General features: G+C 43.6%; 1 pseudogene; it reads left to right on the top strand.

Moving 5' to 3' along the window:
* The first annotated feature begins 5,183 nt into the window (after positions 1–5,183).
* On the top strand, positions 5,184–22,484 carry LOC121162833 (annotated as a pseudogene).
* The last annotated feature ends 271 nt before the right edge of the window (positions 22,485–22,755 follow it).

Raw genomic sequence — 22,755 nt, 5'->3', positions numbered from 1 at the left:
GATGTGTCCAGACTTCTTGGCGTGAGGATCTAGATTAGTCCTTCAACTATGTGCTGGGAATAGGCCTGGTTGAGGATCTAAGGGGATTCCCCAGCTGGGTTGTTGTTCCCAATGATGAGCATGGTGGGTAGAATGGGCAACGATCTGGGCTGGACATGGCCACAGTGTGCCACATGGCCACATGGCATAGGTGTGGACTGGGTGTGAGGAGCTTCAGAGTTGGCTAAACTGTAGAACTCACTGGTGCATGTGAAACCCATGCTGGTTGGGTGTAGGATGGGCTGGGCTATGTCTTGGCTCCCGCTGAACCACACAACAACTGAGTCAGGTGTGCAACCAGGTGTCCCTGGGATGAAACACCCAACAGTAAGAACCAGAATGGTTGTGGGTTGTTTGGATGGGGCCATTGTTCTTGCCAGGACAAGAAGTGGACTCAGCCTGTGCCGAGGACACACTATTGTGCTTGATATCTGTCACTGGGAAGAGAGCTGATAGAGGAGCTTGGGGAAACTCCTTTATCAGGATAGAGTCCCTGCAAGTGAGCAGAAGAATGAAGGCAAGTAGTCTAGACCAGGCCTGGTTACAGTACGTGCCAGAATATACGTGGGCATGCAAGGCTGGGTTAGTTCATAACACCTACCGGCAAATCTGAAAAGAAGCATGAGGTGCAGGTCAGGCCGGTTTGGGCAGCAGCATCCATCAGCAGGAGCTGGGACTGGTGTCAGACCAGGCTGGGCCAGGCTAAAGCACCCAGCAGCATATTCAGAACTGAGCAGGGCACACCAGACAGGGCTGTAAAAGTGAGGATTTGTGGTGAGCATGGTTGAACTTGGTAGGGGAGTTCTGGAGATTTCCCTGATTTGGGCCACTGCTCGTGCTGGTGAGTGTGAGATCTGCCCCTGGGGCAGACAAGGCTGGGCAGGGCAATAATTGCACATGGCCTGCATGTGAACTTGGTTAGTGGCAGAGCCAGACTGGATTAATTCACTGTATCCACTGATGGAGGCATGGCATGACCCAGAGTAAGTCCTTGGGAACCTGTGAAGCACATCTGGTACCGTAGCAGAGGAAAAAGGGCAGAACAAAGCTTGACAGCAAATTTCTGGGTGAGTGGAGACTCGGATGTGGACTATGTCACCAATGGACCTTAGAAGGATTCCTTTATCCTTGGATCTACAAGATGAACTGTATGTCAGAGCTACCAAATCCATTTGAACAGAACCTTCAGTACATGTTCCACATCGGGAACCTTGAGATAATGTCAGGTGACCATTCCCAATACCTGAGTACTGAGGTGGTTATGAGGCTGTGTGTGGCTTCTCCCCTTATCTCTCCCCGTCTCCCAGATACAGCAAGAGGAAAAGATGACTCAGATAATGATATTACCCACTTTCCCCTAACCATCAACCACTCTTATCCTAATCAACTATTTAAACATCATCAAAAAATTTATCATCATCAAATACACAAAATCAAAGGTGAAAAGAAGCTAAAACCCCTCAAGGTATGTATTTTAAAGAACCAGCAATCTTTTAAAGAAGAAGAAGATATTTCTTTTAAAGAATCAACAGACTAATGATAACTTTGAAAAGAACATAAGGCAATGAGAAGTATTGGAAAGTATCACGGAGATACCATGACTAGCTACATTTTTAAACATCCTGAAAAATATCCTACAAAAATGAAGACAAACATATTTTTCAGTAGGACTTTAAAAAACCAAATTATATGAGCATTGTCACAACACTGCAGAAAGTACAAGAGTTTGTCACGCTGAAGGAAAATTACATTGTGTGGAGTTCAGGCAATGAAAAAACATAAAACAAATAAATACAAATTAATATTTACTGTTTAACATAACCTTGTATAGAATTAAAACATTTATTTCTAGGTAAGTGTGGGGACATCTATGCTTTTTCTAAGTGAAATGCTCTTAAAAATACATTAAACTCTTCCTCTCAAAATAGAGAGAAGGCAGTTCAAAAGAAACTGAGTCCTTCCTACAACGTGAGCCCTTCCTACAATGTGAGTCATCCCAGCAGAGTGTTATCTGTATCAGTAGAATTCACAGAGTCCTATCATGGGTCTACCAAGCCTCTTCTAAATCAGAGACCACACACCAGTGGATCAGAGCAAGCAGAACTTCTATCCAGAGACAAAACCAGATTTGGTGAGAATTTAAACCAGCACCCAAGTCATGTCTACAATTAGAAATGGTAGACACACTCCAAAGGAACATTTTTAACTGCCTCTCAACTCTGGAGAATGGAGGTCTCATAACCAGTGGCCTACACAATGCATACCAAGTAGGTAACCCAGTGACTGCTAGTCCCCCCCCAACACCACATAGAATAGAAGCTATTAAAAAGACCCTTCTTGATCCACTGGCTAGAGGTTAAACAAAGCCCCATGGAATAACTACCCTTACCTTCTACCATCTTTCCAGACTAGACAGAGGGATAGCCACATCAAGTTAACCTCCAGAGCCATGAAGCCTACTGTGGAGTTACCAAGAAATGTCTCCATCATGTGACACGTGGAAAAACAGCAGTGTAAATAAACTTCTTATTCCCATACATACGTACAATTATATTCACATATAAATTTATGTCAGCCTGCCCTTTACCCACTGGAGAGATGATGAGGATAATCCCCTGATGTGAATATTCACTGTCTTCCTGTGTAAAGAATCCAAAAGGGAAGTCCCTGCATTTCCCATGGAGCCACAGGCTGTGAGCATCTTCACACTGAGGGAGCAAGGCCAATAGTACAGGAGGTTTTGAGGCCACTCTTCTCCACCTCAGCCCTCTCTGGTGAGTAGGGAACCCACAGGGATAGCAAGAACATCCACCCATGTCTCTTTCCCTTCATGTCACTCAGACTTCATCCACAGTGTTCTTCAGAGAGTGTTACCTTGGAGCTTCTCTCCCTGCTGTTAGCTCAGAGAAAGTCCAAGTCTACATTTTCATAGAAGCAGATTTCTTGGGAAGATGGGCCACGTTATCCTTCAACAATGATGTATTTACTTATTTATCTGAAAAGTAGAGTTAAGTTGGAGGGGGGTGCTGGAGAGGATATTCTATCTGCTGATTCACTAAAGTTTTCTTCAACATTTATTTACATATTTACATTTATTTCCATATTGCTTGCAAGTCAGAGTTAAGCACAATGCTGAAAGAGAGGATCTGCCATCTGTCGCTGTGTTCCCCAAATGGCCCCAGTGGCTCTGCCTGGGCCCTGAGGAAGCTAGGAGCCTGGAATTTCTGTTATTTGTTATTTTATTTTGATAATATTTACATAGTTGATTAAGTCACAAATGGCCAAGGGCTACAAGAAAGTGAGTAAGAGCAGTGTTTCCACATTCTTCTTTTTCTGTGTCTGGGGTATGGATGTAGGCAAAAGGAGAAGCCCCACCCAGGCTGCCATCCATCCCAGATCCCTGATATGGGGTATGCTCTGAGGGCACTGTTGAAGCGATTCTGATAGTTCAACAGTTCTGAATTGCTGCCAACCCTGCCATTCCAAGCATGATGAAATCTTTCCAGAATCCACCTTAGAGTCTCCACTTGCCAATTTTCACTACAAACACGTGGCATGTCCTCCATCTTCAGTTGTGGCACCAGGTATCCTCTGCAGGTTCAAATGGACTGCCATATCCTCCACGTGCACCTGGATATGCTGTCCACTGATCCGTCTGACCTTCTCAGGAGACTCAGCTTTGGACACCTGCACTCCATGGTCAGACCATGGAACCTGCACTTCTCTTCATGGTTGGGGTTCTGATATTAGCAATTGAGTTGGATGGATCCCAAGGAAACTTTGTTTGAGGTGATCCCTGAGCTGATTCTTCTGTGTGCATGCCAGTACAGGGTCTGGCACCATCTGTCACCCAATCAGCTTAAGCACATGCTGGTGATTGCAGTTGCTGGGTCAGTTCTATTTCTTACCTAATCTTCCACATGAACCCATGGTCATTGCAGTCTAGCTTGATTCTGCCCACCACACACTTGGCCCTCACTCAAACCAGTGGGAACTCTAACCCCCACCAAGTTAATTCCCCGCCTTAATTCCCATGCTTGCCAATATAATATAGAGACTGGTCCAGTCTGTCCCACATCCCGTTAAGTTCTCATACATGGCAATGGGCATTGAAGCCTAGTCAAGTCAGCCATTTTCAGATCAAAATATTGGCCTATTAGAGCCAGCTTAACAATTTCCTTCTTTAGAGAGAAATACATTATTAGTTCCCCAAAATCATCCTTGTAACACTCAGCATCCTAGTTCTTAACAATTCACCATGGAGTTACACCCTTTCATCTTTTACATTCACACAATATTGGATATTTATGCATTTGTGCCAACATCACTGCTATGTACATCCATAACTATTGCAACACCCCATAGCCTGCCCCTCAGCCATGAAGCAGGCCCTGGTGATTCCATGAGAACACAGGTAAATGCTACCATCTGTCTACTTCAACTTCTATACTGAAGAAGTATGAAATGTAAACTCTCTGCACATGCCTCATAATCTATGAATCTAAAGACCATTTCCACAGCAGGCACTGCAGACAAGTGAAAGATGCCAGTCAAAGTCACAAGGCCAGGCTGGAGCACACAGAGAGGAAACAATGATTGCCATCAATCCCTCACTCCATTTGCAATGTTGCATTTGGCTGCTCTGTCCATCCCAGCATCAACTCTTTCAAAATTGCCAAACCCACTCAGCAGTACACTGCCCACACCTCTCACGGTCCCTGTGCACACAAGTTCACAGAGCTGCTGTCCAAGCCTGAGGTGGTCTCCAGGGCCCGACTGGGACATGGTGCAACCAAAGAGAGCAGGAGGCAAGGAGAGTTCACAACATGTTTTTCTAAAGTGTGAATCCCAGAACGGATGATGACAGGTGCATAGCTTCAAGGCAGGACAATCCCTGGAGTGTCCCATGTGAGAAATTCAGGGCTGCAAGTGCATGCTAAATACAAGGCCAAAGAGATGACATTGTAACAGTGCAGATCAGCTAGGCTCTGCCCCAAGAGCAGTGTCCACTCTAGCCAGCCCGCTATTCCTCATGCCTGTATACACACTCAGTATCTATGTCTCCACCACAGGGGAATCTTGACAAGATGTGGTCTGTGAGCATCCTCTTCCTGCCGTTGCCCATGCTGCAATTATCACAAGGCATGACGTTTGATGATTGCTTTACATACGATAATTGGAATGTAAACAGACATGGGAACCTGATGTTGGGTGGCTTTTTCCCCCTTTACTACCCGGGAAGAAACAACAGCGGAATCCAGCTCACATTTTCTTACTCTTCTCTGTCTTGGTAAGTTCATGTTTTTTGTTTTGTGGTTGTGATTGTGAGTATATGTGGCAATCTTGGTGTTTAATCCTTTCTGAGAGTGCTAAAACAATGTGCAACTGTCACAGTAATATTTACTAAGGAATGCTCAAGTCTATCTATATTTGTTCTTTCCACGCCTTTGCTACTTACTTTGCATTTGCCTCTCTGTCCCGTGGGGGGACAACAGAGTGACATCACCCTTTTTGTGTCTGTTGCATTGGTTAGATCTCCCAGATGTAATACTGGGAATCTCAGAGTTAGAGTGTTGGGACCACACATCCTGTGCTGCCAGCACGCATGGAACGGGTGTAGAATGAGGGAGTCAGGATGGGTGTCAGTGCTGATAGGAATGCTGTTGTGTGGCTGCTGGTAAAGTTGTGTGTTCCTTGATTCTACCAGCAACCCAGACTGGGTTCCACCCTATGTAAAATACCGAAAAACTACATGATGAAGGTTTCAAATGCTGGACGCAATACAAATACAGGGGTTCATCCTTCTTGAAGGTTTACTAACACCCTGAAGATTCTTTTCTTAAAATGGCATGAAAGCTGCATTAGTCCTGGGTTTAGTACATCTGTGCAGCCTGTGTTTCTAGAACTGAGATTCTGTGTCAATGCCTAATGAGGGCATTGGGACCAGCAAGTCTGTGCCTGCATCCTTGTTGGTGGCCACAGTGCATGATGCTCAGAACGCAGTGAGGCCATGAAGTATTCAATTCGTGTGTGCATGCGCTTATCAGTCTTAGGATTCCCTGCATTTCATCTCAAAATATTGCCATACATTGTGTGGTTTGGGATGAGTCAACTGAGGGAAGAGTTGGTTATCTGTGAAGCCTACTTTCACTGTGTAGCCTGTAATCTCTCCCAGCCTGTGGCTTCACACTCCTCCTGCCTTTTCTCACTGTCTGCATGAATCGTCCTCTCTTGTGAGGGTGAAGGAATCTCTCCTCTTAGCTGTGCAATGTGGGAATCAGTGAGGACCTGCCTTGCTCATGCTCTCTGTGTGAGATCTCCAGGCCATGCCACACAGAGACAAGACTTTGCTCTCTGCTTTCGTACCTCAGTTATAAATGTGTCTGACTGTGTTAGCTTGTGCAGGCTAGTGAGTGTTCCTCCCTCCAAGTTCTGGAACTCAGCTTTAAGACACACTAATTGAATCCATGGTGGGCACTAGATATGATATTTATTTAGTGTGAACTCAACAACATAGTGATGAAATTAATTTCATAAGTTTCACATAGCCCTTAGATTGAGGTAACTGGGGTGAAGTAGTGAGTAATGAGATAGTCTCTAATTAAGATTCTTTAATACCTACCAAATCATTGCTGATTAACGTGTACATTTTCCTCATCATTCCCCAAATCCCCACACTCTTTCTCACTTTCTCACTCTTTCTCAGTGTCTCATTGTCTCCCCTTGCCATGGGACAACCAACGTGCCTATGGCTCTGTGTTCTTGCCTGTAATGGACACTTGGGGTGAAGTGACTCAGAATGAGAGCTTACGTGCTTTCTCTATGTTCAGTTTGCAGCAATATTTGGTATGCTTTTCTCAAATATCTTCCTATCTATGTGTGCTTTTGTGTAAGAAACGGTGGTTGACTCCAAGAATGACTCTGCAGGTGTGCAAGTTAACCTCTGCCAACTTAGACTTTAGGAAAACAGAGTGAAGGAGGTGACCCTCCATCTGGTAGCAACAGCTAAAAATGACCCCGGAAACAAGAAATGTGCAATTAACAACAAATAGTGTAAATTAGAAGGACCACATGATGAAAAGAAAATAGTATTTCAATAACTTGGTTTTATAATTCTATTAATGAAGTTGAAGTTATGGATGGCAAAAATTCACAGCAAGATGATGTTTTCTTCAGGGAATCCTGTACAGAATCTGAAAAGCTAATGTGTTCAAGTGTTTATATAATACTACCATTTACCTAGAGGATACGATGGCATTTCAAATGGCAAATGTATAAATGAAAGATATTGTGTGACAGGATCATGAAATGCTGCTTCACTAAAAGCAAAACACTGTCAATTAGAGATTCTATAATCTCTAAGTGTGCACAAGAAGACAGAAAAAATCTTATTCAAGCAAAACAAACAAAAAAAAGCCCCATAATTTTCAGTGCACCTAAAACATAATTTTCAGTGCAACTAAAGGACTGGTTATATGAATATATTACATTCCTATCATTCATTAACATAAAGACTTCTATTAGCATTCGAATGATGCAGCACATTTAGTAAATTAGACAAATCCAGGAGATGTTTCAGGAAACTAGAGCCAAGAATCCAAAGTGAGAAAATGGACTGTCCATTCTCTTAGGCACATCAAGTGTGAGAGCCATTTTTACATTCCAAGAAGTCATATTTTCACTTATGAAATATGGTATGGTTATAAAGCAAATTGAAAATATGATATATCAAACATTAAAAGGAAAAAAGAATGGGGCAGGTTGAGGGAAGGAAGGAATATGTTCATCATCTTACAATGATATCTATGAAAATGTGAAATTGTTTTTTTACATTGTTTACATGTTTTAACACATGCAGGAAAAGGAAGAACCACGCAAGAGTAAATGATGACATGCTAGTTGAGAATTCAGCACAGAAAAGTGAATTAAAAAAACTAAGTGAACACCCTGCATGATGTAACCAAGAGTTTGTCAATCAAATGCTCCTGTCTCAAATAGATGAGAAGTAGTACAACTGACCTGATTATGTGAAGCTTTAAGGTGGGGATTGCAGCAAGACCAGTGGGAAGCAGCCCAGGTGCAGCTGCTTACAGAGGCACATGTCCTGTGATTTTAGAGTGCTGATGAGTCAGGTGGTTTTCACTGACAACAGAAGGCTTGCTCTTGCCAATGTCCCCAGGTTTGAACACATTGACACTTATCTGGAGGGTTAGTCAAGGGTCATGAATGCTAGAACCACTTCCTTCAGAGGGGTCCAAAGGCCACTCTGACATGCTCTGGAGCTCTGGCAACTTTCCTCTCAGCTGTTCCCTGTGCCAGGGCTATGACAGCACAGAATGGCACCTGCGTCTGTCTGTTGCTGCTTCAGGGCTACACTGTACTATTGCTCTGAATTCCATGGTCTGATTATTCTCTCTGATGTTGGCTCATGTTTAGGTGGCTGTGGCAGAACTACCAATATGTGCTGGCCTTTTACTTTGCCATCCAGGAGATCAATAAGGATCCCCACCTGCTCCCCAACCTGACCCTGGGATTCCAGTGGTACAATGCCTTTCCCAGTGAACAGTTCACCTTACGGAGCCTCCTGTACTGGTTGACTGGGAATACTAGAACTTTACCTAACTACACCTCTCAGACACCAGGCATACCGGTGGCCACCATTGTTGGAGCCACTTCAGCGTTGTCCATTGAATTTGGAACCCTTCTGGAGCTCTACAAAACTCCACAGGTCAGTGAGTTTTGAATGGGGAAAGACATGCTTGAATCTTTCTAACACATTTGGAACGAAGGTGGCCCAGTGCACACATCTGATTGTTGTGGGAAGGATTCAAGCATTTGGGGGACATGTGATTATTCCTGGTGCAAGCAGAATGGGATAGCGGAAAGAGCAGTGAATACTGAGTCTGCCTAGATTCCTGCCTAGTGTCCAATTATGCTACCTCTATGTGCTGGTTACCACTTCTGTTTCATGTTGATACCTGATAGTTTCTAAATGATGTGCCCAGCATGCTGAAGTACCCAGTTGAAGGAGAACATTGTCTTAGGTGCCACTCCAAAACCATTAGGGCTTGGGGTATAATGATCTCAAATTCTGGTTTTATTTTGGTAAACATTGGTATATATAGTTGCGAAGTCATGTCTTAAAAGATACATGAGAGAATCCCAAAATGTTAGATGCCACATGTTTGCCTTAATTTAACCTGTAATATTTTGTTTTTTGAACCTGTCATTGATATCTCAACCCATGTGTTTTGAAAAATTGAACTTGCATTATTTTTAACATATTGTTTACTCAATACTATTTCAATTAATTCCATAACATTGTATATTGTTGCTGATGTTTTGTTGGGGCTTTTTCTGACCGGCATTTTACTCTGTTAGCTCGCCTTCAGATCTGAGAAGGTCTCCCCAAGATGCCGTTGAACTTATCTGGACAATAAGGTCCTGGACTCTATGCTAGGTATATGCTTGCAATGAAGGAATCTCAACTGAACTTGAACTGTGGTTATGCAGCAAGGTGGAGGAATCTAACATAGGGCGAGGGTTGTGGTACGTTGGGGGGAAATCCCAGTGCCTATAAAATTTTATCACATAATACAATGTTATTAACAATAAAAAAAGATACCTTTATGTGTCCACTTGAATCCCCAAACAAGGGAAAGGGAGGGCAGGAAATATGCATACATAAGAGCAATCAGGGTCTTTGATTCACTGCTCCACTGCTCACTGGTTCAATGTTCAATGTCCCACAGTGGTTAGGTCTGATTCAGGCACAGCCATGGGCCATGTGTCACTTGAGTTGTCCAATGTGGCAGGAAAGGTCCTAGTTCTTCAGTCATACATGACTAACTTGATGGACATATTAGCAGGAAACTGGGTAAGAAGCTGATTAGCTGGGATTGGAATGAGTGCTCTGACATGGAATACTAGTATGAAAATCAGCAGATTAACTTCCAGGCCCATGATAGTATTGAGATTATATTGTAGTATTCTTGAGTGCAATGGTAGATTTTCTGAGTCTTTCTAATGACCATGGCAGATACCCATGCATTCAGACATACTTCCGTCCATCTTTATTTGAGGAGACAGGCAAACAAAGAATATCCATCTTCTGGTTTACACACATACATAACACATGCGTAGAGCCAGGAACTCATTTCAGTGAACACCACGAGTCAGTTAAGTCAGCATTACTGCCTTTCCAGACTTACCTAGCATCTCAGAAAGATGACCCTCCACCTGAGTACGAATCAAGACGTGTACTTGTCAGACATAGGCTACCTTGTCATCTCAAGGAAATTTGCATTGGAAAATTTCTCTGTCCCCAATCAAGTTGGGATTAATGTATATTTAATGAATATACACTAATTTCTGTCACTGATCAGTTATCTCCAAATAACAGAAGTTAATACAGTAGAGAATTCTGTCTGAACTATGGTCAATTCCAAGAGTGGCTGCTCTGTTCTACCAGTGACAATCCACTGGGAGATGGGAAGCAGAATGATTTTGATCCCAACACAGGTCACAGAGAAGAAAGATAAATGCATGTACTTTCTTTAAAACTAAAAATGTAAATTTTATGCATTGTCTTGAAGCAATGATCACCTGAACCATGGTCTTTTCTGTGACCCTGACAATAGGAAGTTTCATCTCTACTGCACACTACCTCTTCATTAAAAAAAATAAACAAAGTGAATGACTCAAGTCCACCACGGTATAATTGTTTCCATTCAAGTCCATTTCGCATACTCAAGACTCATATGGGTTGATCTTGATTTTTTCTTCTTTCAGCTGACCTATGGCCCTTTTGATCCCATCCTAAATGATAAAAAGCAGTTCCCATCCATCTATCAGATGGCCACCAGCGACAGCTCTCTGGGCATTGCAATGATGTCACTGCTGCTGCATTTTGGCTGGACATGGGTGGCGCTCTTTGTGTCTGATGATGTGAAAGGAGAGCAGTTCCTGCAGGACATCCAAGCAGAGATGCTGAAGAGAGGACTCTGTGTGGCCCTGACAGTGAAGCTCCCTGTCACCCAGAGGCTGTATCAAGAGAGTGATTTGACTTTCATGAGCAGGATCCAAACTTCAACTGCAAATGTGCACATCCTCTATGGTGATGTAAGGGCCCTCATTACTGTGGATATTTCAGTGGAATTCTTTCTAACCATGGGGAAGGTGTGGGTGATGGCATCCAAGTGGGATATCGTTGTGTATGAGACAGACCACATGCTGCACTCTTTGCATGGAGGCTTCTCATTTTCCCCCCACAGGGAGGAGATCCCTGGCCTCAAAAATTTTCTCAAGACAGTGGAGCCTTCTCTCTTCCCAGAGGACTTTTACTTCAGTAAATTATGGCTCTTGCATCTGGGCTGCTCACCAGCAGGGTCATTTTGTGGATGCATTGGAAACTGCTCACCAAATGCATCCTTGGAGTTTCTTCCAGCACACATTGACCTGATGACCCTCTCTGACTCCAGCTATTTAGTCTACAATGCTGTGTATGCAGTGGCCCATGTCATTCACACAATTCTTATGGAGAAACTGGAGCTGGGATCTCTGGGAGAAGCAGCTGAGCCATTGATTCTTCCCTGGCAGGTAACCCTCCCTCAGATCAGCTCAGGCACTGAAAACTTGATGTACTTAGCTGGTGTTTCTTTGGAAGACCACACCATGACACTTCTTATACCTCAAAGTCAGCAGGAACAGGTATAAGGTAGATGGGATCATTTCATGAGTTGCAATTTTATCTGTTGTTGTCTGCTATGTCTGGAGAACCCATTCATTGCAAATCTTGAATATTAACTTTTTTTATTGTTGCTTACATTGTATTATGTAGTACAGTTTTATAGGCACTGGGGATTCCCCCCACCCCTCCCATACCCCTCCCCCCATGGTGGATTCCTCCACCTTGTTGCATAACCATAGTTCAAGTTCAGTTGAGATTCATTGCTTGCAAACACATGCCTAGCATAAAGTCCAGCGTCTTATTGTCCAGATAAGTTCAGTGGCCTCTTGGGGAGACCTTCTATGGTCTGAAGATAGGTATAACAGAGTAAAGATCCGGTCAGTTAAAAGCCCCAACAAGGCCTCAGTATCAATATACAACATTATGGAATTAATTGACATAGTATTGGGTAAACAATATGTTAAAAATAATGCAAGTTCCCTTCTTCGAAACATCTGGGTTGAGACAGTATCAATGACAGGTTCAAAAAATAACAAACAACCAAACAAAAAATTACAGGTTAAATCAAGGCAAACATGTGGTATCTAATCTTTTGGGATTCGCTCATTTCCCTTAGCATTATTATCGGGGTCCCTCGTCCCGCGAGCAAGACCCCGATACGGTAAAGATTCTTAAAAAAGTTTATTGGATAAGACTTCAAGCATTGTGGCTAAGTGAAAGCAGTTACAGCACTTGTTTAAGATTTATTACAGTAAAGCAAAAGCAGCCTAGCGCTAGCTAGCAATAGCCTTGAAGTGATAGCGGTAGCTCTAGCTCTAGGCTTGAAGTGTGCCTGGTGGAATCTCCTCATTAACTATTTTTCACCCAGACCTTTTTACATTACTCAAACCAATCCATACACAGTTCCTCAAATCATGCGATAAACACACCAATCATGACTTAGGTCACGTAGCTTCCCTGCGTGCTCAGCCCAATCCTCAGTAACTTCCCAAAACCTGTTTACCACCTTTGTGCCACGAAGCAATGGTCAGCAAGCGCCATCTTTGAGGCGCGGCTCCGCTCTCCACACATTATAGTTTCCAGTTGTGCCCATTTAGCCACAGAGAACTGCATTTTGTTTTTTTTAATAGCTGAGTAGTATTCCATGGAGTAGATGAATCAAAGCTTTCTTATTCAATCTTCTGCTGATGGGCATTTTGGTTGCTTCCATGTTTTTGCAATTACTGATTGTGCTGCAATGAACATAGGGATGCATGTTGGTTTGTCATAAAACAGGTGTTTTGGATATATTCCTAGGAGTGCTATTGCTGGGTCATATGGTATGCAGATTTTGAGTTGTTTGAGTGTTCTCCAGACTGATTTCCATAAAGGCTGTACCAATTTGCAGCTCCACCAGCAGTGGAGTAGGGTTCCCTTTTCCCCGCATCCTCGCCAGCAAGCGTCGTTGGTGTTCTTGTTTATGTGGGCCAATCTTGCTGGTGTTAGGTGGTACCTCATCGATGTTTTAATTTGGATTTCCCTTATTGCTAGGGAGCTGGAACATTTTTTCATATGTTTGTTTGCCATTTGGACTTGTTCCTTTGTGAAATGTTTGCCCATTTCCCGTGCCCATTTCTTGAGTGGCTTGTTTGTTTTGGTTTTTTGGTTGTTTTGAAGTTCTTTGTATATCCTGGAAATTAGCCCCCTATCACCTATATCGTGTGCAAAGATCTTCTCCCACTCTGTGGGTTGCTTTTTTACTTTGTTGATTGTTTCCCTTGCTGTACAGAAGCTTCTTAGTTTGATGAGGTCCCATTTGTTTATTCTGTTCTCAACTGCTATTGCTTTTGGTGTCCTTCTTAGAAAGTCGGAACCTACTCCTAGGTCTTGCAGGGTATTTCCTACATTTTCTTGCAAGAGTTTGAAGGTTTCTGGATGTAGGTTTAGGTCTTTTATCCATGTAGATTGGATCTTGGTGTATGGTGATAGATGTGGGTCTATCTTTTTGTTTCTACAGGCTATCAGCCAGTTGTCCCAACAACATTTACTAAAGAGGCCTTCCCACTTGCTTGAGTTGTCATTGGTCTTTTTGTCAAAGATTAATTGGCTGTATTTGTGTGGGTTCCCTTTTGGTGCTTCTATTCTATTCCATTGATCTTCCTTTCTGTCTTTGTGCCAGTACCAGGCTGTTTTGATAACCACTGCTCTATAGTATGTCCAGAGGTCCGGGATTGTGATTCCCCCTGCTAACTTCTTATTTTTCAGGATGGTTCTAGCTATTCGTGGTTTTTTGTGTTTCCAGATGAACTTTTGAATCATTGTATCCAGTTCCGTGAAGAATGTTTTGGGCAATTTGATTGGAATTGCATTGAAAATGTATATTGCTTGTGGTAGTATAGACATTTTAATGATATTGATTTTGCCTATCCAGGAGCACGGGATGTTATTCCATCTTTTGAGGTTTTGTTCAATTTCCTTTTTAAATAGTTTGTAGTTTTCTTCGAATAGGTCTCCTACGCTTTTGGTTAGATTTATTCCCAAATACTTCATACTTCTCTCTGCTATTTTGAATGGTATCCTGTTGGTTAGATCTTCTTCCATCTTGGTGTTATTTGCGTACACTATGGCTGTTGATTTTCGTTCATTAATTTTGTACCCCGCCACTCTGCCAAACTCTCGTATAAGTTCTAGCAGTTTCTGTATTGAGTCTCCTGGTTTTTCTATGTATAGGATTATGTCATCTGCATATAGTGAAAGCTTGACTTCTTCATTTCCTATACGTATGCCTTTGATTTCTTTTTCTTGTCTTATGGCCTCTGCAAGTACCTCTAGGACTATGTTGAATAGCAGTGGTGATAGCGGGCACCCTTGTCTTCTTCCAGATCTCAGTGGGAAGGGTTCTAGCTTTTCTCCATTCAGTATGATACTGGCGTTGGGTTTTTCAGAAATTGCTTTGATTATGTTGTGGATTTTTCCATCTATGCCTACCTTGGCTAGAGTTTTTAGCATGAAGAGGTGTTGGATTTTGTCGAAAGCTTTTTCTGCATCTATTGAAACTATTATGTGGTTCTTGTTTTGCAGTTTTTGGATATGGTTTATAACATTTATGGATTTCCGAATGTTGAACCATCCCTGCATTCCAGGGATGAATCCTACTTGATCCGGATGAATGATCTGTCTGATGATTTTTTGAATTCTATTGGCTAGGATTTTGTTGAGAATTTTAGCATCAATGTTCATCAGAGAAATAGGTCTGTAGTTTTCCTTCTCTGATGGTTCTCTATCCGGTTTTGGGATTAAGGTGATGTTGGCTTCATAGAATGAGTTTGGGAGGGTTGCTTCCTCCTCTATTGTTTTGAAGAGCTTGTAGAGGATTGGGGTTAGTTCTGTTCGGAATGTTTTGTAGAATTCTGTAGTGAAGCCGTCTGGGCCTGGGCTTTTTTTCGTTGGGAGATCCTTGATGACTGTTTCAATCTCTACCTCGGTTATGGGTTTATTTAATTCTGCAGTTGCCTCCGGACTGAGTTTTGGTAAGTGGTGGGAGTCCAAGAACTTTTCTATTTCTTGGTGGTCCTCAAATTTGTGGGAGTACAGTTCTTTGTAGTAATTTCTAATTATTTTCTTAATGATTGCAGTGTCTGTTGTTATGTTGCCTTTTTCATCTTTAATGCTATTGATTCTCACTTTCTCCTGTTTTTTTTTGGTCAATCGGGCCAGTGGAGTGTCTATTTTGTTTATTTTCTCAAAAAACCAACTTTTTGATTTGTTGATTTTATGTATAGTTTTTTTGATTTCTATTTGGTTTATCTCCTCCCTTGTTTTGATGATTTCTTGTTTCCTATTGTGCGTGGGACTCTTCTGCTGCTGTTTTTCCAGATCCTGGAGGTGTGAGGTTAGTTCCTGTATTTGGCGTCTTTCTTGGGCCTTGACATGCGCTCCGATTGCGATGAATCTACCTCGTAGCACTGCTTTGGCGGTGTCCCACAAGTTTTGGAATGTTGTATCAGAGTTTTCATTGGTTTCCATAAATTTTTTGATCTCATCTTTAATTTCTTCTCTGACCCATTGTTCGTTTAATAGCATATTGTTCAATTTCCAAGAGTGCCTATACTTCCTGGGGAGTTTTGAGTTGTTGATTTCCAGTTTCATCCCATGGTGGTCTGAGAGGGTACATGGTATGATACTAATGTTTTGGAAGTTGTTTAGATTCGCTTTATGTCCTATCATGTGGTCGATTCTGGAGAAGGTGCCATGCACCGCTGAGAAGAATGTATAGTCTGTGGCCTTAGGATAAAAGTTCTATATATGTCTACTAAGTCCAGTTGTTCTATTGTTTGTGTGAGCTCTGTTGTTTCTTTGTTGAGTTTTTGTTTCGTAGACCGGTCCATTGTTGTTAGAGGTGTGTTGAGATCGCCTACAAGAATTGTGCGGGTGTCTATGTCTTCCCTTAAGTCTGTAAGTAATTGCTTTACGTAAGTAGGTGCATTAAGATTCGGTGCATAAACATTAATGATGGTGATTGCTTCTTGATGGATCATTCCTTTCACCAGTATAAAATGGCCTTCCCTGTCTCTTTTGATGTTAGTTAGAATGAAATCTATCTCGTCTGAAATTAGGATAGCTACCCCAGCTTTTTTTTCTTGTCTATTGGCGTGAAATATCTTTTTCCATCCCTTCACTTTCAGTTTCTTTGCATCCTTTCTGGTTAGATGTGTTTCTTGTAGGCAACAGATGGTTGGGTCTTGTTTGATGATCCCTTCTATTAATCTCTGTCTTTTGATTGGTGAATTTAGACCATTTGTGTTGAGAGTTAAAATTGAGAGGTTGCAATTTTGCCCTGCCATGTGATTGTGTTGTGTGTGTGTTGTTGCCTATGTAATTGTCTTGTTTGTGCGGCCTTTAGTTTGGAGACCTTCTTATTTGCCAACTTTGTTTGCGATTTGCCTCCTTTTTGTCCGGGACTAGCGCATTTCTAAGGAGACTTTGCAGAGCTGGTTTTGTGTAGACATATTCTTCTAGTTTTTCTTTGCTATTGAAGTATCTGATTTCGTTCTCATATACAAATGAGATCTTTGCTGGGTAGATTATTTTTGGTTGACAGTTGTTTTGTTTCAGGACTTGGAAGATCTTTGTCCATTCTCTCCTTGCTTGTAGGGTCTCTTCGGAGAAGTCAGCAGTGATTCTGATGGGTTTTCCCCTGTATGTGATCTTTTCTCTACTTCGTACTTGTCTCAGGATTCCTTCTTTGTCTTCATTGGAGTAGAACTTGAGCACCGTGTGTCTGGGTGAAGATCTCTTTGGATCATGTCTGTTGGGAGTTCTCTGTCCATCCTGTATGCGGGGTGGATTCGTGTTCCAAGTGTTTTGGAAGTTTTCCTGTATAATTTCATCAAGCACTGCTTGCATCCCAGATTCTCTTTCTACTCCCTCGGGGAGGCCGATGATCCGAATATTCAATTTTCTAAGGTAATCCTTCATCTCTTGCATCATTTTATTAGTTTTGCTGAGGTTTGTCTCCAGCTGTTTAATTCGCTGGGCACCTTCATTTTGTGTGTCTTCTGTTTCAGAGATCCTTTCCTCTGCCGCATTTATTCTGTTGATGAGGCTTTCAATTTTATTATCTTGGGCATCCAGTTTGGTTTTGATTTGTTGTATTTCGGTGATTATGCGGTTCTGGAGGTCTTCCAGCTTTGTGTCCACGTCTCTGAGAAATTTTAGCATTATTTTCATCAATTCCTTTGCTGGTAACACTTCCATGTCTTCATCTCGCATCGCCGATATTGATAATGGCTTTTGGCCCTTGTTTGGTGGGGTGCTGGCTCTTTCATCTGGAGCACAACTCTTTCTGGTGGTTTTTCCCATTGCGTTGGTGTATTCTGGTGGGGCAAATGGACCCGTGTGTTGAGGGGCTGTCAGGTGCTTTCCTGTAGAGATTGGAGCCTGCAGGCGTGGTGTTGCCGGGCGTGGTAATTTTCAAGGCACCGTTGGTGCGTTCTCAGGGCCCGGGGCTGTAGAGCACCACCTTGGGGGCCCAGTGGATTCCAGGCACACTCTGGGCACCTCTTCTACAGGTGTGACACCCCAGGGCGTGGAGGGATGGAGGCGCTCTCTGGGTGTGCCCCCTGCACGGGAATCCACAGGGCGTAGAAGGTTTTATGTGCTTTCTCCCTGCGTTCTCCGTGTCAGGGACTGCAGGGTTTTTCAGAGCCCACCTGGTGCGTCTCCCACACACGGGTCTGTGGGTGAGGCACTTTCCAGGCGTGGCTCTTGTGCAGTGAATCCACCACTCGTGGTGTGTGGGTGTTCAGAGCCCCTGCTCCCGTGTGGCTCCCCCACACAGGCCCTTAGCAGAGGAGTGGCCCAGGCGCCCTGTTATAATGACTTCACGGCAGGTTCGCACCGTGTCAGTGTGGTGTAGGAGTTTTCAGAGCTCTCCTGGTGGGTCGCCCATGCTCAGAACTGCAGGGTGGGAGGCGAGAAGTGAGCAGTTCACTCTATGGGAGTGGTACCTGCGTGTCAGGGACACACAGCGCTACACTTCCCAAATCTCAGAGCCCTCCTGACACCTGACACCTGCGCTGCGGAGGCGGCTGCTGCAGGCGGGGCCGCCCAGCCCGCTCGGTGCAGCGTTCAGAGTCCTCCTGGTGGTCTCGCGCACCCACCAGGCAGGATGTGGGGGACTCCAGACCCTCGCCAGCAGCCTCTGTGCACCGAGACGCACTGGCCACCTCAGCGCAGGAACATCCGAGGCGCCTTCCCGGGGCCCCCTCAGCCACCAACACCACTGTGCGTAGTTCCCAAGGCACAGACCCAACAGTTTCAGGCCGCCTGCCCCGCGTTCTCAGAGGCTGGAACCTCAGCATGGGGCGAGGAATGCGGAGGCTGCCATGTCAACCCCCCCCCCCACCGCTCACCAAACGTCCGGCCGCTGCAGTCTTCCTCCGCCGCTGTCGAAGGCCTCCCACTGGCGACGATCCCCCTGATCTCCCCGCCTCCGAGCTGGCCGCGTCTCCAGTCAGGCCATTTTCAAAAGTGACTCAGCAGGTCTGGAGTGGGATGTCAGTTTCTCTGCCTTTGCCCTGCTCCGTTCTCGTTGTTCTTCCTAGTTGTGTGGATCTTTTTGGCTCCACACTGTCCCAGGGAGCTTCACGGACCTCTCCCTGCGGTTCCCTGGTGTTCCTCTTTGCTGCTTCTGTAGCGTTCTATCCCTCTCTCACTGGACGCTCCCTCACAGCCTTCCTCCTACGTCGGCCATCTTAAAACTCCTGCCTTGAATATTAACTTTGTAATTAGAAACTATTTTTAAAATGTTCTAGTGTAGGATGCAATGCTCCCAAAGATCCAGTGCAATATGGGATGAAGTTTAAAAGAAAAAAAATTGTAACACCAAAGCCAAGTATTGCTTTATCAAAGTTAAAATATAGAAAGATGTTGGCCAAACACTTTTTCCTTTCCTTAAAATTTTTCTGTGTCAAATTCAAAATTCTGATATTTCTGACTGATCCATCATATGCGGGTATGCGATACATCCATATATATGAATGTTCCTGGAAACTTGTCCATTCATATCATAAAGTGTGGGATTGCAGATGATGTTCTTATTAAGGGGAAGTAGGGTAATGTCATTTACATGGTATGCATAATGGGTCAATACATTGCCTGAGTTTTATCCTCATAGTTTATACTCAGTGCAAACCAATTTCGAAAAATCAGGGAAATGATATTTGTCTGGTTGGCTTGTGTATTTCCACCAGTCTAATGATCCCCAGTTCACTGCATTTTGTTGCAAATATTGACCCAATATGACAGCAATAAGCTTCTCCATAGACCAGGATGAAATGAGATATCTTGAGAGAATTGAAATGAATTTCATACAGTTTCTTGAAATGATAGGATATGGACTATGAGCTATTTTCAACCCACTTCCCTGCAAAAGTACACAGGGCGTTTCTTATAAATGAGGCACAAGAGTTCAATTCATCTAAACTCAGGAAATGTTTCAGCATGCAGAGAGAAGTCATGCCCTATTGTGTAAGAGAGTCTGAATACTGAGCACAACAAAGAAGACTTGTTCAGCACCTGTGCCCTGCCACAACTAACTTGGATACTCTCCTTGTCTCCAATTCTGCCTGTCCTCCAGCTCCACCCAGTTCTGAGGAAACTCCAGTTCAGAAACAGTGCTGGAGATGATGTATCCATGCCTGAACCAAGACGTGGCGTGGCAAGTTATGATATCCAGAATGTTGTGAATTTTCCTGCTGGATTGAGCTTGCTGGTGAAAACTGGAGAGTTTTCCTCCACCAGTTCACATGAGCAGGGGCTGCTCATCCATGAAGACCTGATAGAATGGCCTACTGCCTTCAAAGAGGTATGGTTCTCTTTGGATGTATGATACCTCCTGGGAAATCTGAATGGAGCTGTTTGAAAAAATTGTGAGGTGAATACTACTAGGTTCTGTTGTTGTAATTGAGAGAGGCTTAAGAAAGCAGCGATGGCCATGATGTGATGCTGCAATGGATGCATAGGGAACACCTCCAATACAGGGGGAGAGGATTCAGTTGTGACCTTCAAGTGAAAATGAAATGTTTGTTGTGAGCGTGAATACACTGACATGCTTTGGAGTGGCTGATAACGCAGCAAATCATGCCCACTGTTTCTCTTTCCCCTTCAGACTCCTCAGTCTGTGTGTAGCCAGAGCTGTGGTCCAGGATTCAGGATCTTGCCACAGGAAGGAAGACCCATCTGCTGCTACACCTGTGTGTTCTGTCCAGAGAGAGAAATGTCCAATCAGACAGGTAAAGTATGTAGAAATTCCAATGCATATAGCTTTACTTTACTAATCCTTTCTCCATGAAAAGACAACAAAGAGGTTTACTGGCAGTGTGGGTGTCAACTGCATCATAGTTTTCAATTCACATATGGATTTGTTCATGCCATCTATCTGTTTAGATTCATTGTAGCCACTTCTATATTTATTTGGCATTCCTTAGAGTAATGCCTGCCTCAGCACTCATTCAGAATGGTATCAGTGCCTGCCAGAAAAGAGACCTCATCTGAATGATGCAGGTAAATAAATTACATTCTAACTAAAAAAATGAAAAAATGTTGGTGGCATAATCACCAGTTTTTCATGAGCACATAGAAACTTGATTACAACTTGTTTTACATCCCAGTTCAGAAACATATGGAATAGTTTCTGCTTCTGTGAATATCACATTTACATGAGGATAGAGCAGAGTTATGTTTTAGGGAATTACCACACACCTAATAGCACTTTGAGTATATAGTAAAATCTTTTAAAGTACTGATATGCCTTAACTTGAAAAATAGAATTTTTCTCTATCAATAACTTGATGAATATTACAAAACACCCAGATTTTCTATCATTAAAACATCTATATTCAAATCCCAAATGAGGATGCACATGTTCTGTCATTTACAATATGAGGATTGAGAGCATTGGTTTTAGCAAGGTTGCCATAGGTGTTTGGGTCTGCTTACATCTGGGAGAGAAGGCTACAAAATTGATGTCCCTAGGCAATACGCAATGGTGACACAGGACTTGACATGAGGGAGACTGAAAGGGATGTATGAGGTGAAGGCTGGAAGAACCCTTGTCCAAAGGATCCTCATCAGGTCACAGATTAGGCCACCTTAGCACATGTCTGTTAAGATCTCTTTGAATGTGCTTGTTCCCATTAGCAGATGAGTACTCTGCCCAGGTGAGAAAGGTAGAAACTGGCTCTACTGTGCCCAAGTACACAACACAACTGATCCGTGTATTAGTGCACTGCAGAGCTGACCCATTTTCATAATGATTCTGAATTTCCAAAATGGACACCCTGACTCTATCTCTTCCTATAGATGCAGAACAGTGTGTCCAGTGCCCAGAACAGGAGTACACAAACAGGGAGAGAACTCACTGCCTCCCCAAGCTGGAGACATTCCTGACCCTTGCTGATTCTCTGGGGACGGCTCTGGCCTGCATGGCTCTGGTCCTCACTCTCCTCACTGTTATGGTGTTGGGGGTCTTTGTGAAACACCGAGACACACCCATCGTCAAGGCCAATAACCGCACCCTCAGCTACATCCTGCTCAATTCACTTCTCCTCTGCTTCCTCTGCTCCTTTCTCTTCATTGGCCGTCCCAACACAGCCACCTGCCTCCTAAGACAAATCACATTTGTCCTGGTGTTCACACTGGCTGTTTCTGCTGTGCTGGCCAAAACCATCACTGTGGTTCTGGCCTTCAAGGCCATGAAGCCTGGAAGGACCATGAGGAGATTGCTGGTGTCAAAAGCTCCAAACTCTGTCATTCCCATCTGCTTCCTCATCCATTGACTCTCTGTGCCATCTGGCTGGCAACGTCTCCCCCCTTTATGGACACAGATGCACACTCTGAGCATGGGCACATCGTCCTCTTGTGCAACGAGGGCTCCATCACTGCCTTCTACTGTGTGCTGGGCTTCCTGGGCTCATTGGCCCTGGGCACCTTCACTGTGGCTTTCCTTGCCAGGAAGCTGCCTGACACGTTCAATGAAGCCAAGTTCCTGACGTTCAGCATGCTGGTGTTCTGCAGTGTGTGGGTGACCTTCCTGCCTGTGTACCAGAGCACCAAGGGGAAGGTGATGGTGGCCGTGGAGGTCTTCTCCATCTTGGCCTCTGGTGCTGGTCTGCTGTGCTGCATCTTTGTCCCCAAATGCTACATCATTCTCCTAAGACCTGAGAGGAATTGTTTGGAAGCTTTCAAGAAAAGAACATGCTCTAGGGGATTTTAATGCATATTTTTCTTGTTCTGCTGTCATATTGTGAGAAGTACGCCTTCACAATCATTATTGCATTTACATGCATGGCATAAATATTACTAAGTAACATCATTTGCTTAAGAGAAATCGTGTGTATGGCATTTAGTTGAGTAACCTGAGTTAATGACATCAGCTTTGATCTCTGGCTCCTTGTCTGTAATTTTCATGCCTGAGGTCCCTTGAAGGAAGTGGTAAAGGCTCATGTCCCCTGATTGTAGTCAACTAAGTGAGGATACCAATTTTG

The sequence above is a fragment of the Ochotona curzoniae genome, unplaced genomic scaffold (assembly GCF_017591425.1).
Source record: "Ochotona curzoniae isolate NIBS_2020 unplaced genomic scaffold, NIBS_Ocur_1.0 contig_545, whole genome shotgun sequence".
Lineage (NCBI taxonomy): Eukaryota > Metazoa > Chordata > Mammalia > Lagomorpha > Ochotonidae > Ochotona > Ochotona curzoniae.
Note: the sequence above shows the minus strand (reverse complement) of the source record. Positions and strands in the feature narration are given on the sequence as shown.